This window comes from Callorhinus ursinus, unplaced genomic scaffold, assembly GCF_003265705.2.
Source record: "Callorhinus ursinus isolate GAN/ISIS: 27379988/994484 unplaced genomic scaffold, GSC_fseal_2.0 scaffold12, whole genome shotgun sequence".
Taxonomy (NCBI): domain Eukaryota; kingdom Metazoa; phylum Chordata; class Mammalia; order Carnivora; family Otariidae; genus Callorhinus; species Callorhinus ursinus.
The window spans coordinates 71,304,249-71,327,018 of record NW_027397074.1 but is presented as its reverse complement, the minus strand read 5'-3'; the positions used below and the strand labels follow the sequence as shown (position 1 = coordinate 71,327,018).

Here is a 22,770-nt window from a genome sequence, read left to right as displayed (position 1 = left end):
AATAAAAGATGCTCCTAGTACTCTTATCACTTAGGGACTTAGAATGGTTTTAGGAACTCTATGCCAGCAATGGGGGCAGAGACCAAATATATACATTCTATTATTCAGAAAGGCTGACATAACAAAGCTTCACAATTTAGGTGGCTTAAAACAACATAAATTTATTATCTCATAGCTCTAGAGACTAGAAGTTAAAAATCAAGTTGTCAGCCCAGACATGCACCCTCTGAGGGCTCTAGAGGAGGATCATTTTTTGCCTCTCTCTTCTGGCTTCCAGCGATGCTCACCAATCTTTGGTGTTTCTTGGCTTGTAGCTGTGTCACTCCAATCTGCCTCCATCTTTACATGGTGTTCTTTCTGTGTGTCTCTCTGCGTCCAAATGTCCCTTTTCTTATAAGGACACCAGTCATGATGGATTAGGGTCCATCCTAATCCAGTATGACCTCATCTTGACTTGATTACATCTGTGAGGACCTTATTTCCAAATAAGGTCACATTCATAAGTACTGGGTGTTAAGACTTGAATATATCTTTGAGGGTGGGGGCGCAATTCAACCTATTGGCCAAACTAAGTCCCAACTCTCTGCCCAACTTCCTCTTGTTTCCAGAACTTGCTCACATCTACCAATGCTACCTGCCTGCTTCCCAACAAGCCCTCCATGCATAGTCATACCTCCGGGCTTTTGGCCTTTCCACCATCTCTCACGTCCCTTACCCCTTCTCCAGGGCCAAAGTCCAGTTGTGCTTTGGTCCCCAATCTTCTCTGATGCTATTATCACTCCATCCTGGATCCCCTCTCTGAATTCTTACGTCCATCACTTAGTCTTAGCATTATCTGTGTAGTGTATGCACAAAATCAAAGCCAAGCTTGAAGGTTCATCATTTAGTGTGGTGAAGAGGTAAAGCCCATGGACCTTAGCATTTCACAGCACAGATTGGGATGTAGCCCTGCCACTTCCTAAATGTGTGACCTTGAATTAATACGTATCCTCTCTGTGCCTTAGCTTTTTCATCAGTAAGATGTGGATAATAATGGTGCCAGTCTCAGATTGTTGTGGGAATTAAATGAGATGATTCCGGTGGAGTGCTCAGTGTGGGGGCTACACATTAGCTATTTTTATTCTGAGTACCTGGGGAGCTTGCCTCTTAAAAGCCCCCTTTTATTTTTTTATTTATTTAATTTATTTTATTATTTATTTATTTTGTTTTTGTTTGTTTTGTTTTAATTTTATTTTATGTTAATCACCATACATTACATCATTAGTTTTTGATGTAGTGTTCCATGATTCACTGTTTGCATATAACACCCAGTGCTCCACGCAGAATGTACCCTCCTTAGTACCCATCACTGGGTTAACCCATCCCCCTACCACCATCCCCTCTAAAACCCTCAGGTTGTTTCTCAGAGTCCCCCCTTTCTTGGTTGGTGCTGAGGCTGGACTGCTCTACACTGCCAGCTAAGAAAGGAAGGGCCAACAAGGGCTGAGATAGGAGGGGAATCCAGGCTCATGTGGCCTGGTCCCAGGAAGTGGCTGCGGCCAGGCAGTCTTGTGTAAGCAAGTTGTGTCTGGGGGAGAGGAATGGGAGACGTGCCCATCTGCACGCGGAAATAGAGGTCTGTCATGGTCCCTGCCCTTATACAGAGAAACAGCTTATCAAACAAACAAATTACTGAATAATGATAAGTTTGAGTCAGAATTGCAGAAGGAGATAGGTATAGGGTGGGGTTCCCAGTAGATAAATATTTCACATAAGAGACGGGGAGAGCAGGGCAGAATCTGTGGCTTCACTCAACCGGTTCTGTCATTTGATATAATGGTGTAAACTGTTTACTGTGTAACGGTATAAACGGTTTACTGTTTATTGAATAACAACTGTTTACCAGATTATTAAGATTCTTCTGTATTGTACATAACGAGAACCAGCCCAAGCTAACTTTGACAAAAACAGAAAACTTTATTATGACGCACAGGGGTGTGAATTTCATGGAGCCCACGGGCAGGGATAATCTAGGGGATTGGAATGTCATCTGAATGGTCTCTTTTCTCCTCTTCTCTCTCTCCATTTGAACACTAGCTTCTCCAGCTGCTCCAGCCTGCTTGGCAGAGCAGAGAGTCCCTATCAGTTCCTAAACTCATGGGTATGCGGGGTCCTCTATCCAGAGGGAGACCTATCACTTTCTGCACATATCCAGTGTCAGATCTTGGGGGAAGGGACTCCTATTGGCCTGCTTTAGGTTAGGGGCCCACCCTGGACCACAGAGAGGTAGTGGAGCCCATATCCTGGGAGCCATCCCTGGGACCATGCAGACTGGAGACACCAGGGGGACTTCTCAGAAGAGGGTGGTGGACAGAGAGGGACACAGCTGGGCAGATAACCCAATCCAGAACCCCATAGAACCAAATAGTCTGCTATGCACTTTGTGTGTGTAATCTTTTAAATCCTTACTGCCACCTTGCAAAATATGCATTAACCTTCCCAATATACTGGTATGGAAACTGAGGCTCAAAGTGATCATGTAATTTGCTCAAAGTCATCATCCACGTCCATGTAGTGGATTCAGGGTTTTAATTGAGATCTGTGTGAAACCAAGGCTCACAGTTAAGTGATTTGCTCAAGGCCAGAATTAATTGGTAGCCAAAGATGGACTCATTTGTGTGCTATATCCTAAAAAACACAAAACCACCCCCAAGGAAAATGTATCAAAGGACACCAACCTCACAGCTGGGTGTCTAGTGTATTTGGTGCCAGTTGGTGGTCCACCTCCCAAGTTCTAATGTTGGCCCTACCTTCCTACATGCTGGATGAGCTGGGTCCTGGGGCATGGGAGCCCTCTCCTCTAGCAGAGACTGTATTTTCAGCTGGTGTTTCTCTATCCAAGATGTTTACCTGCAAGGCTGAATCTTCTCCTGAAGGTGGTCGCAGAATTGGCACATAATGGGGCTGGACTCCCCAACTTCTTCCTGCAGCCAGAGCTGGTACCAGAATCCTCTTAGGGGAGGTCAGTGAAGCAAGCTTCTGCTCAGAGAACAGACACAGTCACTGTCTGGATTATCTGCAATGCAGGGCTGCAGAGTAGCTGGGCTGAAGTGCTTTACCGGGGAATCATTCCCAACAAGGGATTCTCGTGACCTTATAAACCAAGAGGCTGAAGCAGCGTGGCTTCTCTCTTCCCAGGGTGGGATTAATTCCACCTAACTCTCTGCAGTCCATTTGATTTTTTTTTCCCCAAGCAAAAGAATACAGATCCCAGGGGTCTGTGCTGTTTCTTTGAGACATTTAAATTACCAATCCCATTAGTGTGGGAGCTACTTGAAAGAACATCGAAACCAGCAAACTATGCGAAGAATAAAAACATGGTGTAGAAAGGAATGAAGATATAATGAATACATTCATTTCAAGACTAAGAGCTCTTTTCTGGGTGCTTGTGGGATTTCTTTTATTTTTTATTGATTATTTATAAGTGATCATTGATGGAATATGCCTTGGGAATTTTTGGTTATGGTAGGGTGGTAAGGGAGAGATTCTCTTGCTCCATGTTTCTTCTGGTTCATAGAATTCTTTTTGTTTTGTTTTGTTTTTCAGAAAGAGAGAGTGAGCAGGAGCAGGGTGGGGAGGGACAGAGGGAGAGGGAGAGAGAGACTCTTAAGCAGGCTCCACGCCCAGCGCAGAGCCCAACATGGGGCTCAGTCTCACGACCCTGAGATCATGACCTGAGCTGAAATCAGGAGTCGGATGCTTAACTGACTGAGCCACCCAGGCGCCCCTGGTTCATAGAATTCTATCAGCACTCCCTGAAAGGATCAGAAGGAAGCTTCTTTCTACCTCTCACTGGCTCCTTCAAGGGGGGCTGGATTCCACTGACAGGTGAGCTGGTGAGAGTCTGCATTCTTTGTCCATGTCCCCGTGGGGCAAGATCTGCATCAGGGACGGATTTTAATGTCTTGGCTAAGATGGGGGACAGGTCCTCGTTCATGGCAGCCATGCTGGTGGCTGCTACTTGTCTGATCTGTAGACCCAAACCTCCCCTGTGTGTGAGTACCAGGGTTGGGACATGGGAAGAAAGAGTTGGAAGATTGTTTTGGCCTTGGGTCTAAACTGTGTCCTCTGCTCTTCCCAGTGGAAAAAAACTCTCAATATTTTTATTCTTGTTTAACTTTATATCTCAGCTGATTTTGTCATCAGAGGGGAGAGGGCTATGATCAATGGTCCATTTTCATTGAGCGCCACAACCACTAGCCATATTAGTGACCCTAACAGCAAGTACTTTTTTAAAATAAGGAGTGCTAAACTGTGCTTAGAACAGTCATCTAGGGAAGGGTTAGCTTTCTGGAAAATGACTGGAGCAAAGAGTAAGGAGGTTGGAGCTGGATGAACCTGGGTCTGAATCCTCATTCTTCCGCTTACTAGCAGTTGACCCTGGAAGGTTATTTTAAGTCTCTGATTCTTACATCCCATAGCTTCAAAGGGGGCATAATAAAACCCCTTTCAAAGTGTCATTGCGATGATTAGTGATAACAGCCAGCAAGTAGTTATTGGAAGCTTACTATGTGACAGGCACTGTTCTAAACACCTAGATCATATCAGCCTTATGAGGTAAGAACTATTTTACTGCTTTTTTACATGAATCTCAGAGAAATTAGTAACTCACCCAAGAGCTTAACCTTTGCATTACTCTGCCTTCCAAGTGAACAAGAGATTCAATAATAAATGTATGGGAAAGTGCCTGACTCAGTGTGTGGCACGTGGAGAGCACCCAGAAAATATCATTTTCTTTCTTTTCCTCTCTACTGGTGAGATGTCTGGGTCAGAGGCTGCTCACTTTTAGGACCCCAAAGCCATTCTTACTCCTTTGAACTCCCCTCTTCTGGACCAATCCCCAAAAGCAGATTTTAGCTGGGATTTTGGATTCTTTGCATTACATATCCAGGTCCTGGTATCCAGGAGATATAAACCCTTGTTTGGACCTAGAATTGCCTATTCCTTTCTTGTAGGATTCTGGGGTCAATCCAGAGCTGATGTTGATGGTGGCCATTGAGAATGATGCCACTTAAGAAAAAGTACTCCTAGAAGACTTGAGTAACAACAAGGAGATCATAAGGACATAAAAAAGCTGGTGGTGAGACAGAAGCAACATGGTCATTTGATTTTATAGATTATAGAGCATGCAGGTATCATCCGCAAAGCTTGCTCTGAAGTGTGCCAAGCCATGCTGAGTGTGGATCCCAAACTACAACTCATGTAGAAACAGGTAGAGCAATACTTTGATAGTCAAGGTCATCAGCTCTGTAGACTGAACAAAGCTTTCATATTTTCGTAATTGTGTTTGACCTTCTTGAAAAGAACTGGGAACCCAATTACCTAGTTAGCCAGAGTCAAGCCTGAGAAAAATCGTACCAGAGTCTGAAAAATTGAGGTTTACCTGGAACATGCCCAGGGAGTCACTAGGGCTGCATATATTTGGGAATTCACATGAGAAATCTTACATTTTTCTGTGTTAAGAAGCTTTGGGAGCAACCCTTTTCTAAAGAGGTCAATTTGGCCAGTAAGTTAAGATCTGAGTAAGAATGAGAGACGAGTCTTCGTCTCATTGGTGCCCTCATTTCTTTTCCCATGTGTGACCTGAGCATTTTAACATCACCTTCTTTCTTAGGTCTTTGTTGTGTGAGGAAAAGGATCAGCATGTGCCCAGTGAATTGGTTACTAATCTAATTGTATTATCATCGGTTAATATGTTCAGCTACATGTGACAGAAACTCCCTCCACCCCAAGAAAAGACCCTAAATAGTATCTTGAGCGAGATAAGAATTTGCTGTCTTGTAAAGAAGTCCAAAAGCATTCATCTGGGGCTGCCATGGAGGCTTCCTGGTGCAAGGGACCCAGACACTTTATCTCGTTCCTTTGTCATGTGGGCTTCCATTCCCAAGGTGATTTCCTGATCCATTATAATTATTGGAACTCCAACCATTGTATCCACATTCCAGAAGGCAAGATGAAGAAAGGGGAAGAAGAAAGGCACATCTCCTCTCTTGAAGTACACTTTCTCAGGTTGAACCCACCATTTTTACTTATATGCCATTCGCCAGAACTTAATCATGTGGTCTTTATTCTAGATGGTTGTGTGCCTAGCTAAGATTAGTGGTTCTATCACAAAAGAAGAAAAGAATAGAAGATTACTAATATTACTAATGGTTTCTACAACACTATCAGAAATGTCTTTTTTTTTTTTTTTTTAATCTGAAGTCTGAAGTAGATGAATTCTGGAGCTTCCTTTAGGAAGGAGTATATTTCTTTATATTAACTATTCCCTCAGCAAATATTCTCTCAGTATTTACTGAGGCTTCTTATTTGGTAGGTGGTAGAGTAAGTACTTTGAGGACTAAGAAGATGGACAAGACATATTATCTGATCTCAAGGTATTTACAATCTATTCATTTATTCAATACACGTTTGATAAAAAGCTTCTATGTACTAAGTATATGCTCAGCTCTGGAGATAGAAAGTAAAAAAAAAAAATGTATGGAGCTAATCCAAAGAAAGAATAGATGAAATAATAAATATAATAGAAAAAGAATTTTTAAAAATTGAGAACAGGGGCACCTGGGTGGCTCAGTCATTAAGCGTCTGCCTTCAGCTCAGGTCATGATCCTAGTGCCCTGGGATGGAGCCCCGCATCAGGGCTCTCTGCTCAGCAGAAGGCCTGCTTCTCTCCCTCCCACTCCCCCTGCTTGTGTTCCCTCTCTCGCTGTGTCTCTCTCTGTCAAATAAATAAAATCTTTAAAAAAATATTGAGAACAAAAAACATGATAGAAAAGATTAACAAAGCCAAAAGCTAATTCTTTGATATCATTAGTAAAATAGACCTCTGAAAAGACTGATCAAGACAAAAGACAGAAGATACAAATAAATAAAAGTGGAATGAAAGAAGAAATAATTATAGACAAAGGAGAGATTAGAATAATAAGCATACTATGAATAGTACTAGATGTAACAATAGATGTAATGGATACATTTTTAGGAAATATAAGTTAATAAGAAAAAAATTTGAGACTGGAATTAGACCAGTAAGTATTAAAGAAATTGGAGTGGTAACCAAAGACCCCTTTCCCCCCTCCAAATCCAGACTCAGTTCATTTTAAGGTTTCATTCTACTGAATTTATAAGAAACAGCATGTTTCTATTTATATATATATATATATATACAATTCTAGAAATATATATATATAATTCTAGAAATATATAAGATTCTAGATATATATATAATTCTGTGTATATATATGAAATTCTAGAAAACATCATGAAGCATATGACATTGTATATTTATGGAAATAAAAATTCCATATGCATAAAGATATATACATTTCATAAGAATGCATGTAAACAAAAGAACCTCATTCACTTCATTAGAATGGTAGCCAATGATCAAGGTAACAAGATGGGAATGGGAATAAAGGGAATAAATAAATACAAGAAATGAATGAATGAATGAATGGGGAGAGACCATGGCAGGAATGAGTGGGGTATTGTTGATTTAATTCTCTGACCTACAGTCTAGTTGAGTAGAAGAGTGGTAATCAAATTGTGGTCATCAGGACTTACAATGCAGTAGAAGGAGATAGACATATTTAATTTAAAAGGTGGAATAAAGTGATTTAGGTATTTTGGAATAATCCTGGTCATGGTAGAGTGGGGACACAGATCATGGTATAGTGACTTCTATCTGGATGGGGGCTGGGAGCTGAGCTTGCAGAGACAACACACTAGTGGAAGAGACTGATGTGGCATAAAGAATGTAATTCAAAGAAGGACAGAGAGAAAAATATTAAAAATAAATGCAACGGGAATGCAAAGGCAAAGGGTGATAATCCAGTCTAGGGAGTAGAAGATATCTGAGCTGAGCCCACAGAAACTGGGCAAATGACCCAGAAAACAAGCCAGCCTGGGGCCACATCTAGGTCCTGGGGTAGATGCCGATGTTGGCTTCAGACCACCCAGAGAGCCCACGTTCAAGCTCCATACAATCTTGCACCACCCATAGTGTGACCTGAGACCCAATCAGATAACTAGTAATAAAACATAAACTTTTATTCTGTTTCCTCAACTAGGAGTTGAATCCCTTTAAACCATTTCGCAGTGCTGGTTGTTTTTGTTGTTGTTATTGCTTTCCATGACCATGGCATTTAGACTCTGACTCCAAATTTGCAGATGTAATGAGATGATTTATCATGGAAAATTATCGCATGATCATCAAAATGTAATGAAAAGTTGTCACAGCCTTTCTTCTTAATGGTGTTTCTCACTGACCTCCTTCCCCCTACCCTGAAAATGAGCTCTAGGAGTCTAGCATGGAGCCAACCCAGGGATCTGACACTGTTTAATTCACTCAGGCAGTCAACCATAAACACATTTTTCAGAAGTAAAGGCAAATTCTGTAACTTTTTAATTAAAGCATAAAAGCCCGTAATTAAAGAGACATAAATCACCAAGAAACCTTTACATCTTTGGAATCTTCTGTGGCATTGCATGTGTGTTTCCAGCTGTGTTCCCTCAGACCCCAGAGGCAAATCTGGTCCAGAGAGGGAGGGGCAGAACAGCCTTCCAGCCATCCCAGGGCAGCCGCTCAGCAGGACCTCAAACAGAAGCATTTAGTCCTGTCTCTCCCTTAACTAAGTCCACCCTAAGTTTCGGTCAGTTAAGATGGCGGCTGCCTCCAGGGGATAGAGGGACAAATCAAACAACACCATGAAGAAACAATCAGATAGTTTGAGAATATAAAACATTCCATGAAACCATCAGCCTGGGTTCCTCAAAAGGTCGGCGTCATGGCAGAAAGGAGATGGAAAACTAGCGTGGATTAAAGGAGTCCAAACAGACACCACAACCAAATGCAGCCTGTACTGTGACTGCATCCTGACTAGAAATAAACACCCAGGGCGCCTGGGTGGCCCAGTCTGCCTTCGGCTCAGGTCATGATCTCAGGGTCCTGGGATGGAGCCCCGCGTGAGGCTCCCTGCTCAGCAAGGAGTCTGCTTCTCCCTCTCCTCCCCAGTCGTTCTCTCTCTCTCTCTCATAAATAAAAATCTTTAAAAAAATATAAACACCCAAACTATGAAATACATTCCTTGAGATGATGGAAAAAATTGAATATAGACTTGATGTTAGATAACATTATGGAGTTACTAATTTTGGTATGTGCGATTAATGGTCCTGCGGTTAAGTAAAACAATGTTTCATTCTCAAGAGAGGTATGACAAAGTATCTGAAGTGAAATTTCATGATGTCTACAAATGTATCAGAATGACAACTATTGGGCGTAGGTGGAAGGCATCCATGGGTTCATTTGAATATTTTTTATACTGTTTATGTAGGTATGAAACAATTTTATACAACACTTGGGGGGAGAAAGAATGGCAGCCTCTTTTACTTTGTCTCTTGGAGACCTCCCTCCCCGTATGAGTTACAAATCTCCTGATGCTGGAGCAGAATCAGGTTGGGCAACTATAGGTGGACAAGTTTTCCCCTCTGCTGTCCAGATGTTGTGAATGCAGCCCTTTACAGCTTTTAAAATGACACGGGCTTTGGGAAGGAGGTAGCTTTAGGAGATAGCTCATAGGATCTTTCAGTGGGCTGGATCCACTGGGGAACTCAAGGGGATGATGAAGGTCCAGAATGGGACTGAGTCTCCAGGACCCGAGGCCAGCAAAAATACATGTGTCTCAGTGGAAGTGCCCCTGGTCTAGACCAAGAAATTTGCAAACTAGCCTCTGGGTGAAGGGGTCTCATCCTCCTGGGCTCACTGACTGATGAAGCATGGCAGGAGTGTGTGTTATGGAGATCTTCATGGGGCCAATCAAGGGACTGGGCTATCCTCACAGCTAGGGAAGTAAATGTCCCTGGACCATCCTTTTCAAAATCTGCAACATTCCTTTGCCGAAACTGAAAAGGGCTTTAATTTAGAGAGAGCTGGACCTTGGAGATTGCCTGGCCTCATGGTTTTCAAACAGTGCTGCCAAGAATTTCCAGGACTTTGGGGACATTCCAGTTGAAGTCAAGACACAGTGTGAAAGTCACAAACCTAGTCCAAAGCACTCCCCTCATAGAAGACAAGTACACTAGTACCCTAGGCCTACTGTGACAAAGTACCACAAGCCACATGGCTTCACAGAAATTTATTGTCTCCCAGCTCTGGAGGCTAGACGTCCTGAGAGCAAGATGTCAGCTCTTTCTGAAGGTGCTATAGGAAGGTCTGTTCCAGGCCTCTTTCTTAGCTTTGGTAGTGCCTTGACTTGTGGCAGCTAGCTCTAACTATGGAGGCCATAGCATTTTCCCTGTATTTGTGTCTGTGTCCAAATTTCCCCTCCAAGGATACCGCTCAAAGTAGATTAGGGGCCCACCCTCCTCCAGTAAGACCTTGCCTTAACGAATTACATATGCAATGGCATTCTTCCCGATTAAGTTTACATTCAGAGGTACTGGTGGTTAGAACTTTATCATGAATTTTGGAGGGACACAATTCAACCCATTGCAGCGAGCTAGAGGGAAACAGGCTGGCCTCAGCTCAATAGACCCGCCTGGTATGGGCACCCACACCTAGGACTGGGTCTCCTGAGTCATCCTCAAGAGCTCTTTTCATTTTATTGCAAGCCATCTCCTATCTGATTCTCAGACTATACAAGGGATCCCAAGCATGTTTTTCTCAGCCCTACTGTATGAACTATTTGCTACTTTTGGGGTGCCCATCGTTCAACCTCTTTTTTTTTTTTTTTTTTTTTTTTTAGCACCTGATCTTCTTTGTGGGAAGTCTCCTATTGGGTAGCATGTCCTGGGCAGAGAGTACTTGTTTCCCACTCTCAGGACTGAAAGGGCAGACCCTCCTCCTACCTCCAGTGAGCCAGAGGGGACGCATGCCTCAGACTCAGTCTGTCAGACCCATTCTCCTGGGCCTTGTCCCTGGAATGAGCGATGCCATGATATTCAACCACAGCAGCATGCAGACTAACCTCTTCCTGTGGGGTGGCCTTTACTGGGCCTCCTCCTTGATCACCCTCCACAGCTCCCTGGCTTCCCATTCCTGTGAGTCCCTGGTGTTCTTCTAGGAAGTTCCATTTTTAAGAGAGGCAGAATCTTTCTCTGTTATGTACAGAAAGAACACCCAGTGTCACCCCTGGAGAGGTGTCCCTAAGTTCACCTTAATTTTAGAACGAATCGAAACACATTGTGACGCCCAAAAGATGACAGGCCACCATTATGCGGATGTGGTTCTGGACCCAGGTCTGAGCTAGGACCTCCGACTTGTGCTCTGCGAGCCTCACCAACCCAACCTGGATGGAGCCGGGGTGAGCAGGGCAAGGAGGTGACCGCCAGCCGGCCGCCTCAGGCTCATCTATATTCCGTGACAGCCCACGTTCCATGTTGGTTGTGTGGTAAACAGCTGCTCCAGTGGCAGATCACAGGGCGCAACAGTTTTATCTTGTTAAAATCGAGCCTAAACAAAACCGATAAGCGCTCTCTCATCTTCCCGAATTAATCCACGTACAGTTTATCTTCTGAGAGGTTTGCCATGGTGTCATTGGTGGCTCTGTAAACATCTTTTGGATGGGTCGCTCTTTCTAATTTAATCTGCCTTCAGATGTGTGTCTGTGGGACCGCCCCTAATCCAAATGATTTGGAATAATAGCAACATCGAAGCGAGTGAAGTAATACATGTGGTAAACCAAGGCCTCAGGTTTTTGTGGTTTTTTCTTTTTTTTCCTGAAAGGGGGAAAAAAAAAGAAAAGGACATGTATGGGGGTATTTTTGATTAAATGCCTTAGCCTTGCTTTGGTATTTATCTTCCTGTGGCAGCCCCTGATCCAGTCACAATGTATAATTCCATTAGCATTATCTCTCAATTCATTGGAGGGGGCTTCAGCCTGGACAAGAGCGGCAGAAGAGGCTGCACTGTTCAGGAGGCTGATTTCTTATTTCTTCAGCAAGTTTATTCCTTTATTGGCAGCTCGTTTAAAGGGAGCTAAAGGGGAGCCGGTCAAATCATTAAGTGAGCATTTAATGTGGGTTTTTAAAGGCAAACTCAGAAGCTTTTTTTGTGGGGGGGGGGGGGGGGGAGGGAAAGGTTAAATTAAATAAGTGAACAAAGCCTGCCCAGCTGGCAGAACTGTTGGCAAAGGATAATATTAAAAAGACCTCGTATTTATAAAGGAGGTCTTATCTTTGTGCTTTCCGTGAGAAAAGTGATTCTGATGGGGTGTCAGGACTCCTGGGTGTATTCTAGCTGAGCCACTGAGTGACCTTGTGCCTCTGTTTCCCTTCCTGCACCCCACTCCCGGCTTTGTCTCTTGCCCCCCACAGAGGGAAAGCTGGCAGGAAGAAGGAGAGGATCTTCTTCCTAAAGCGCCTTGAGCGCCTGCAGAGAAAGATGAAGGCAGATGGGAAGGAGATGCAGCAACTTCGCGTTTGTCCATGCTAATGGCTGGCAGGGTTCACGGGGAGAAATGAATTGCACGGAAACTCCCCACGCCTCATTTGTGTTTTAACCGCCCCCTCCCAGGGGGGCCTTTCACTTCACGTGCTGCCACGTCCCCTCCCTGGCTTTGCTTCCCTTCCTCCCCTTGTTCACCCCTTCACGGAAGTGCCCACCAGCCCAAAACATTCAAAAGACAGACAGCAGGTGGAAAGAGAAGGGGATGCCAGGGGTTCGGGGAGCTACGTAATAACGTAATAAGGACTCCTGGGAGCTGCTTGAGCAGCACGTTGCTTGTAATCCTGTTTCCTGGGAGAGAGATTTGAGGTGCCGAGAAAGCACATGGTGTGTGGCATTTTGAGAGTGGAGTTGGGAGGCCCTGGGACAGATGTCTGCCCTTGCCATTAAAAATGGCAATCCTGAAACATCTGAAAGGCAGCACGGGAACGAGCCTTTTTTGAGGGCTCAATGTACATCCAAACCTATGGTAAGTGCTTCATATGCACTCTGTTCTTCGAAAAGTATTTCCAAGCTGTTTTCTTTTTCCTTAAAAATCGTAAATTTTTGAGCAGTACCGATATATGTACATTTATTTATTCATAAGTTATATATTTTTGCTATTGTATTTATAATATATGAACAACTGTATATATTTTAAAAGAACAAGAAAAAGAAATAGAAGTTATGAGACTTTTCCCTTGAATCTCCGTAGAGTCTTGGGGATCTGACAGTTTCTGCTCCTCGCAGCTATGGTTGAGAGATTTTGTTAGTAGCTGAGATTGTTTTAGTAATTTGCTCAGAGCTGGGATTGTAACTCATATCTTCTGACTCCAGATCCAAGGTCTTTACATTACACAGCATCCCTTCCTTCTGTCCTCCTAACCTCTTGTGGGCTCGGATGAACAGCCCTGCATTCCAGGGGCCCACTATTCCCTCCTTTTTCTGTTCCAAATCTCTCCATGTTGGTCGAATCTGCAGGGGATGACTCTTTGAATCTTGATCAGTCCAAATCAGTGCCAGTGATCCCATTCCTCTTTGCTAGACATTCATTTCCCCAGCTTCCCTTGAAGCTCGGAGTGCCCATGTGACCCAGTTCTAGTCACTCAGACATGCGAGAGTGTTCTGAGCAATTTCACCTGCTGTTAGAAGGGAGAGCGGCTCTAGAAGAGCCCCCAGCACTTCTTCTCGTGCGTCTTAAATATGATTGTGCGAGGGGTTGCTTGGAGCTGATTTTGGCCATGAGGGAATGAGTTTTGGGGCAAAAAGCCAACTTGCTAAAGATGAGACATCCACAAAGCAAAAAGAGACTGGCTCCTTGGTAACCTCACCGAGTGCCTGCACTGGACCAAGAGCCACTTACCCCCAGGCTGCTCCTGTGAGATATTAAATGTCTTCACTGCTTAAACAGCTAGATGGGTATTTTGTTACTTGCAGACACAGTCTCCTCCATTCTACAATTCTGATCAGTATCTTCCATCCTCAATTCATTAATTTGTCAGTTTCTTTCTGCGCTTCAATTCACATGTTAACTTTTTTTGGGAACCAGGCTTGATTCATAGGGCATAAGAAGTCACATGACCTAAACCTCTTTTTAGACTCTGCGCTATTTTCCTGACTCTTTACTGTTTTATCTTTTCCAGTTGTATTACTCTGTGTGTGTTTGTGTGTTTATAATGGCATGTTCTCTTTCTTTCTCTTGGACAGTTCTGCCCACACCCACCCTTTCATGGTTCTCAAAGCTTGTCTTCTTTGGAGCGAGTTTTATTCTTTTGCTATGACCCACTTCAGGGCCCTTGTACTGGCTGCCCACATCTTCACCTAGCTGGTTCCTTTTTGTCCTTCAAGCCTCAGTTCAGATGTTACCACCTTGGAGAAGTCTTTCCTAACCTGTGTACTTTCACCCCCTGCAGTACCATGTTCTAATTTTCTTCATAAAACTAACCACTACCTGAAATTATCTTGTTCATTCTTTCAATGTGTTCCTTCTTGTCTCCGTCCACGGGGCACAAGAATAGAGAGCCAGTCTGTCTTGAGCTCCACTGTATGCCCAGCACCTAGAAGTTGGCAACTAGTAGGAGATCAGAATATATTCATATAACAAATGAATAAAAGAAAGAATGAATGGTAACCTCCTTGGTATCTATTAGATTGGATGCTGCTTAACTCATGAATCACTGAATAAAGCCAATAAGATCTTTAAAATTAAAAAAAAAAAAAGGAAAGAATGAATGGTACCTGCTCATCTGAATCCTTGGTTTTGTCCCCCAGAGGGATATTTCAGTATTTATGAAATAGGCGTACTTAAAAGTAAAGCAATCAGCAACTCTATACATATAAAGTGCTATATAAATATTGTACCATCATGAACTTTCCATAATTTAAAATCCTAACTTAGAAGAACATATATTAGTGTTGTTATTATTTCTCATTTAGATGAGCCTTCTTTTAAAAATATTGTAACAGGAGAGACACTTTTATTAAAAAAAAAGAAATAGTTGTAATTTTAATATGGTGTTATGATCAGAGTCAATAATTGCTTTCTGAATTGAATGACACTCTCTCCCTTCCAATCTCACACTACGTGGTAAAGACTTTTATCTTAGCGTTGATAACATATTAGTGCACTTCTTTGTTGACTGTGTTGTTCTCCATTCACCTGAAAACCCCTAAGGGTAGGGACTGTGCCTGAAACAGCTTTGATCCGTAGCCCAGTGACATATGGTAGGCATAAATGTTTTTTGAATGGATAATTTTAAACATGATATGAGTTACACAAAGTATCCCCTTGGCATATTTCACTCTCCAATTACAGTGAAATTAAAAAAAAAAAAAGAAACCTTTATAGTTCCACAAAAATCTGTAATATCTGTTTTGATCTTTGGGAGATATCTTTATCATTATTATGATTATCATTTCACTCTTCCTTCCTTAAGATGTATTCTCTCTTTACGTAGCATTTATGCCTGAATCAGCATAAAGAATCAGGAAAGGATGACCATACCTGAAAGGTGTTGATGAAAATACTGGAGGGAAAGAGATGGGATGCTTCCATTTTATTTGCAGAAGGAAATGATGAGGCTATCAAAAATACTGATCGCAATATGGGAGTAAGGAATCACTCCCTTAATTAGGAATGGCAAAGGGACATTTAAGCTGGAAATTTGGAACTCCTGCAGAAGGAGCGAACACACATTCCTTCACAGAGAGGCGCATATGATGATGGAATAATTTCCCCAGGAGAGGGAGAAGAATGCCATTATTCAGATCATTTCGGACAAACAAAGGGATGAAAGAGTAGTCATTATTTATAGTTTGTCCGGTGTCCACAGTATACGTAGATGTAGGGCGAAAAGCCTGTCCAGCGCCCAGGTTTACATTCTATGGGACGAGATGACACGAGTTGACATTGAGCCTGTTACCTGTGATCTTTCTGAGACACTGGGACCCCTGGCCTGGTTTTTAGGCCCTTAGGGGCCGTGGGGAGCTTCTGAGGCTAAATGGGTAGGGATAGAGGGATGGAAAGAACCCCCCTCGACATAGGGAGAGGATGCCTAGTAGGAAGAAGGACAAAAGCAATCCGAGCACACAAAAGGAAAGACTGAGGACTCAGGGGAAGATGTGAAAGCCAAAGGGAAACAGTGAAAATCCAGAAGGCTGAATTATATGAACCTCCACTGGACAAATGATAAGGTTCCATATATGCCTGTGCTGGGCAAGGGAGAGTATACCTGGTGAATGAGGTGTACAGGACGGAGCAAGGAAGAGGCCCGGCTTCATGTAGTTCTGTGTCTCCTCGTTCTCTTCATCCCACTCTTTGACTTGACTACATTTCTGATTTCATCCTTGACTTCCTTCCCTGCTGTTGGTCTTGAGTGGGACATTAGCTTCCCTAGATATTTCTCCAAATGCATTACAGTTCAATTCAGTAAATATTTACTGGGTCAACACAAAGCGCATGGTGTGGAGGATTCAGCAACAAGCACGTAACCACTAAAACCTCAGACCCTCGAAGACATCAGAGGTCTTTTCATCCAAACTCCCGTCTTCACCTAAGTAGCGCCTTGTTCTCCAAGTGATGGAGAACTCACTACCACCCAAGGAAATCTATTCTGTCTTTCAAGATATCCATTAGGAAGATATTCTTTATATCGGGCCAAAATATCTCTGCATAAGATACATTCCATTCATCGATCCTACTTTGATATCTTGAAGTTATATAGAGCTAACGCAGCAATTCTTCCTTTTGACAGCCCTTCAAAAATTTGAAGCTCTCATATTCCCTTGAGTCTTACTTTCCTGAAGCTGAACATCACCGATTCCTTTGAATGTTCCAACTATAACAGGGTTTTAAGTTCCTTTTGGGCTTGGCCACCCTTTCTTGAATGTGGTCAGATTTCTCTTAAAGTGCAGGGCCTGGAACCATATACAATAATCTGGGTATAGTTTAGCTATCTCAAAGTAGAGCAGGACTATCACCGCATGTTCTTTGGGACTCTGTCCTTTATTCATAGAGCTTCTAAGTTCATTGGCTTTGGCAGCATCTCACCATTGATTCACATTGGTAGCCTATTGTCAACTTTAGCTCCGACTTGAAAAAAAATGTGGTCACATTTCCTCAATCCTGTATTTACAAAGTTCTTTCTATGCTTATCTATAGGACCTTGGTTGTATCCACGTTACACTTCATTTTGTTAAAATTTCCCCATAATTTTAGCACACAAAATTACTTTTGAATACAGACAGTATATTCTATGCTGCTGAGCTTTGATCACACACTTGTCGCCTGAATAAAACAGGTTCTTCTTCATTCTGCCTTAAGATCCATGGCACCCAATAAATGCAAAATATCCCAAATAAATGCAAAATCAACCCTTTCAAACCATGGAAAAATTACAAAGTTCTATACTGATGGTCTTTTGAGGAGGCATCAAAAGAAAGAATTACATCATATACTCTGAAAGACTTTCTAAAACCCCCTCTTTTTGTGACTGATGCTCATGTGCCTCAGGAGTCCCCATCATGATAACCTTCCCCCTAGCCAGCAGCTCTCATCCTCACCAACCACCCCTGCCCACCCCCCACCCTCCCCAGGCTGCTGCTTTTTTTTTTTTCTCATTACCAAATCCTTTTTCTTTCTAGAGCACTCCATGTATTTTCAAATGTTAAATCAGCTAAACTTCTCTTACCTCTTCCATTCCTCAGCGTGGTGCCCCAGGTTAACACCAAAATGCCTTATTAAAGAACAAAAATGCCCAATATTAAGCAAAAGTTTCCTTCTCCTTTAGAAAGGAGGAAGATTATAAATATTTATATTTAATATTTTTCTTTTATTGCAGTCATGGACACATTTGATGACCATGTCTCCTGTGTCCTTATCCAAGTTATTAGTAAATCTGTTGAACAGGATTAGTTGGAGAACAGAGCTCTGGTACCGATCCTGAGAAATCCTTCCTGCAGGTTATCTGGATGCACTAATGAACATCTTCAGGGGTTAACCATTAAATCAGTTAATCCATTCAGCCCACATTGTCCCATGATCTAAGGATTTTATTAAAGAGTCTATCAAGCGCCTTGACGCAATTTAGTTACTCTCTCTTGTGTTTGATCTAAAAAAATCTCAGCACCTCACTGAGTTAGGGAACAAGAACAGCGTGACAGGGTTTATTCTTTGAGATCCCAAACTTATACCTAGTGATCACTGTATCACTCTCTAAATAATCACACGTCTACCTTTTACTGAACCAGTGGTCAACATCTGGGCCAAGCTCATTTGTTTATATTTTTCAGAACTTACCTTATTTTCATCTTTCACAAAACTGGAATGGCATTTGCCTGTTTAATCCTTCTTTACCTCTCCCTATATAGTTCCCGATAAGATTAGTAACTCACTGTGGATCATTCCTGTTAATATCTAAATCCCAGCATCATTGTAATTTTCGCCCGTACTGCATCTGGGTGTTAGTTTTCATGAGTTTACTGATCCCAATGTAGAAGAATATTGCCTTCGACTTGATCAAAAGTTAGTTGCTTTATCCCAGAAAGGATGTTCTGGATCATTCCTGGAATCTCTCTCTGATCAATTAGGGCCAAACAGAAATCCTCAGGCCAAGAAGGACACTGGCTGGTCTCTAGGAGATAAGAGAGAAGGACGCATCTGGGATGTGTACCCCTTCGTGCCTGGCAGACAGGCTGCTGTGTGACCTTCATGGCAGCCCCCCAAAGAGGAGCAAGATGGAGCAGATAGTTGGAAACTGGAACAAAGGCAAGCTTGACTATGATACAGATGGGGTGGAGGAGTGGTTGGCTGGATTCAGGAAGAGAGAGAGTAGAGGACTAGGGGCGTGATGAAGATGCTTTTGGCAGCAGTATTTTTTGTTCCTTTTTAACTAGCTTTTTTAAACAAATGGAGAACGTAGTACTTGCACATGGTAAAATGTCAAAAAGAACAAAGGGTGTACAGTAAAACAATAAAATATATATCACTCTGGCTCCCACTCTGAGGTTTCTGCTGGTAACTTCCAAAATGTTCTATGTATATATATATAAGCCTATATAGATATGTACATACTATTCAGTATGTTAAAAATATGCAAATATGTATACAAATACTCTGCTCTTTTTTTCACAGCATAGATTACATAGATTTACTTCATTTGTTTAAGATCTACACCGTGTTCTGTTGCATGGGTGTACCATAATTTTAACAGTAGTGCTTGGAGGGAATGAAAATAGAATTGTTGCCAAACACAGGGTATTAATCTTAAATTTGAAGCAGAGGCAGTAAACGACAGGTGTTAACTGGTTTACACTTCGGATACCTATATAACGTGAGAAATGTCACTTCAATGTCCCTTGCCTCAGTTTGCCTAGCGGGAAAGGGAAGTCACTTCCCTTCTTGATTCTAGTGTCAAAAAATATGAGTCAAATCTCCTTAAACACAGGATTTAGGAAAAACAGCTACTAGAAAGGGTATGTATTAAATTTTTCTTGTCATCTAGAGGTGGGATGGGGGCAGAAGGCAACCCTCACTCTGGCTACAGCTACGCTAAATTGAGCTGCTGTTGGTGGTGTGTTTGCTGGGTGACTGGGAACAGTCAGCTGAGTAACCAGGCAGGCCTCATCTGGGCTGACCCACCTTATCCTGGCCTGTCACTGGCCCTGCCCAGGGGTGTACTGGGAAGTGTTTAACCACTGGCTCCCCACAAAAATAAGAGCCCTGGTGTGTAGTGTTGAGTCCCATGGTGTAAATATTTCCCCCATGGCTGATTTCTGGCTATCAGTATGCTGTCCCAGAATGCCGAGCTGGGGAGAGGGGCACACAGTTGGCTCTCCCCAGCTCATAAGCTACTGCATACCACTGTGGCCTTGGGGCTCAGAGGGGACCTCACAAGGGACACCCAACATTTGTAAAGCCTGCAGTCAACAGGGGTGGCCTGGGAGGAAGCCCTTTAAAAACAGAGGAAGGAGAATGGGGCCAGAGGGAGAAATGGGGTCAGGTTCCAGAGTCCTAGAGGGAGATGTTTAAGAGGAAAGGGGTTACCTTGGGCCCATGCACCATCTCTGGAAACTCCCCAAGACTGTGGGTCTCTTGCTACTCTGACTTAGCATAGGCACCTCTGCTGTTCTTATTCTTCCCTGTTGCTTCTTTCCTCTCTCCCTTTCTTCCTGCCCCCCCCCCCCCCCCCCCCCCCCCCCCCCCCCCCCGTGCATGCCTTAGCCTTGCTGACAACACTTTGGCACTGCTTAGTTCTCCAGAAGCCACTAATGGTTGAGGAGACCCCTGAAGCCCAAGAGAAGGTGATGGGACAGAGTCTTCATGGGACACTCTGTGGAGGGAAATTGCACTGTGAACTTCCAGCCACTTCTGGTTTCCAGCCTCTTCTTGCTGTGACGCAGAAGAGTCCCTGGACTTCCCTCCTGCTCTGCAGTGTGGTAAGGGTCAGGGTCAAGGGTAGGGAGCTCTTTCAGCACCATAGGGGCTGGTGCTCACACTGGAGTCCAACACAATCTGACCTCCAAGAGGCTGTTATGAAGGCAGGTGCCAGACAGCTTGTTAAAAAGAACAGGGTCCCCTGCCACTTTGCACTTCAGTGTTGTGTGTCTCTGAGGCTGACCCTCTAGAGCTGACTATACCCACCTTCAGGTAAGTGCTAGACTGGAGCATTCTGTGTGCAGATGGTTTCCAGTGCCCTGGCTGGGTTTTCTCATTTTCACTCAATGCACTGAGATATGCTAAGAGGCTTGATGCAGGAGCCCTGAAGGGAGTTCCTAGCAGGGCACTTACCGGTGGCCCGTCCCGCCTAGACCCATGAGGCCAGGGTCGGCATCATGGACCAAGAATGTCCCCCTCTGCCCTTTTTATTCTAAAGCCGAGTGGGCTCAAATAATAAGAGTAAGAGGCTAATGAGGTCAAGGTCGGGGGGAAGGATTCCCTCTCTGTAAGTCACTGCGTTAGTCATCTAGGGCTTCATAACAGAGCACCTCCAACAACATCTTGTCTCTGCTCCACAGTGTCTGGGACCTCAGTTGGAAAACTCAAAACTCAAAACTAGAGTGATCTGAAGGCTTGACTGGGACTAGAGAATCCTCTTCCAAGGTGGTTTGCTCATGGGATGTCAAGTTGTGCTGGTGGCTGGTGGGAAACTTTGGTTCCTTTCCAAAGGCTGCTCGAGGGTCCTCACCACACGGTGGCTCACTTGCCCCAGAGTGGGTGATGCAAAAGACCAAGCTGGAGGCTGCCATGTCTCTTATGACCTAGCTTGGAAATCACACATGGTCTCTTCTTGGCTACCCACGTCAGCTCTGATTCATGGTGGGTGGGACGGGACTGCATGAGGGCATGAGTACCGGTTGGTGATTTTAGAGGCTGGCTGGCACCATTTAGGAGATGATACTTAGACCACTTGGCGATCATCTTGGAAATGTATGTTACCAGACAAGAGTGTTCAACCCATCAGCACAAACCCATCTTCATTACAAGGAAAATGACTTCAGGCCTTTGTGCTCTTTGTACCCTTGTCAGAGGGGCCAAGCGCCTCACTTAAGCTGCTTGGCAAGTGAACGAGGCAGAGGCAAGATGGAACCATCATGTGGGAGCCGTGAATTGTATCTGGTCTTTGGAATTCAGGCACACTGTAGGATCTCATGCCTCCAGAGACTGAAGCGTTTACATTTACTTGTTGAGCAAGATATAGCACGGGCCAGAGCTGGGGCTCTGCTGTTTCTGGCTAATGGAAGTTAGGTCACATCCCCTCCCTCCCCCACCCCACCCCTGTACCCCCACCCTACTCCCGCCACTGCATCCTCTAATTTCTAGTTCTTACAGTTGAAAATACAAGTTTATGTGTTAGCTGAAAGAGAAGGAAGAATTCTGGAGAGGGGTGGTAGGTGAAGGGGTCTGGGGAGGCGAGGGAGGAAGACCTGGACCATGGGAGCTGCTCTAGGGCCCAGATGACCAAGATCCACACAGTGTGTAAGTGGGGGTGGGGGTGGGCATCCTTGCTGCGTTGGTACCAGCCCCCTGGCGTGGCCTGGGGAGCCACAGCAGGGTTTGGCCATGTCCAGCAGTAGAGGTGGGCAGAGAGGATGAGAGTGATGTCCTTCCCTCAAAGGGCTTATAGGCAGTAGACTTCAGTGTTGTGGCCCATGGAGAATAACATGATCAGAATGGCTCCTAAGCACAACCACCAAGGGGTGGGGGTGTCTCTGTGACATAATGAGGGGAGACAAGGAGGGGATTGTCAGTAGAGGCCAGGTCTGTGTGAGTAGGGGCAGGCTGGGAGCTAAGATTTAGGTGTTAACATGTCTGTGTCTTCACTAGGACCCCCAGGCTCAAGAAGCCTGGGACAGTCTGGGTCTACTGACAATACCCAGCCCGGTACCAAGTTCAAGCTACAATTAGGGACTGTGGTGACTCACGGACGCTCCTTCCCCACCCTCCTCCAAGGACACTCATTTCTCTGTCTCTTTTTTTACTGTTCTATGGCCTGGAGTCTCAAAAATAGAAGCCTTGGGTTGAAAGCTTACTTAACCCCTTAGGAATCAGAGGAAAGAATAAGTTTGGTTCAATGGACTGAGAATCTTGAGAGCAGCTGTTAGACCTCCAAGTGGCAGCTTTCTCGGATGTGGATTGAAGGTTGCTGGAGTGTACAGTGGACATCTGGTGACACACCCAGGAAGCAAGGGGCAGTGGGGGGTTGGGACCCTTCCTGCTGTCTGCAACACATCCAGCGCCCTGTGGCTGGGGATGGCTCCCTTTCCTCCCAGTCTCTGCTGTTGAGTTAGAATAATGTTGATATTTCTACTCTCCT

General features: G+C 44.0%; 1 protein-coding gene across 2 annotated transcripts in view; it reads left to right on the top strand.

The window, feature by feature from the left end:
- Positions 1–22,770, top strand: part of PLXNA4 (plexin A4) — a 573,332-nt gene that overhangs the window by 121,762 nt on the left and 428,800 nt on the right. The window contains exon 3 of one of the 2 annotated variants that reach the window (XM_073899214.1): positions 6,356–6,416. The exons of the other annotated variant lie outside the window; for it this stretch is intronic. The gene's annotated coding sequence lies outside the window, so the exon portion shown is untranslated. The remainder of the gene's footprint in view (positions 1–6,355; positions 6,417–22,770) is intronic. 2 annotated transcript variants of the gene reach the window in all.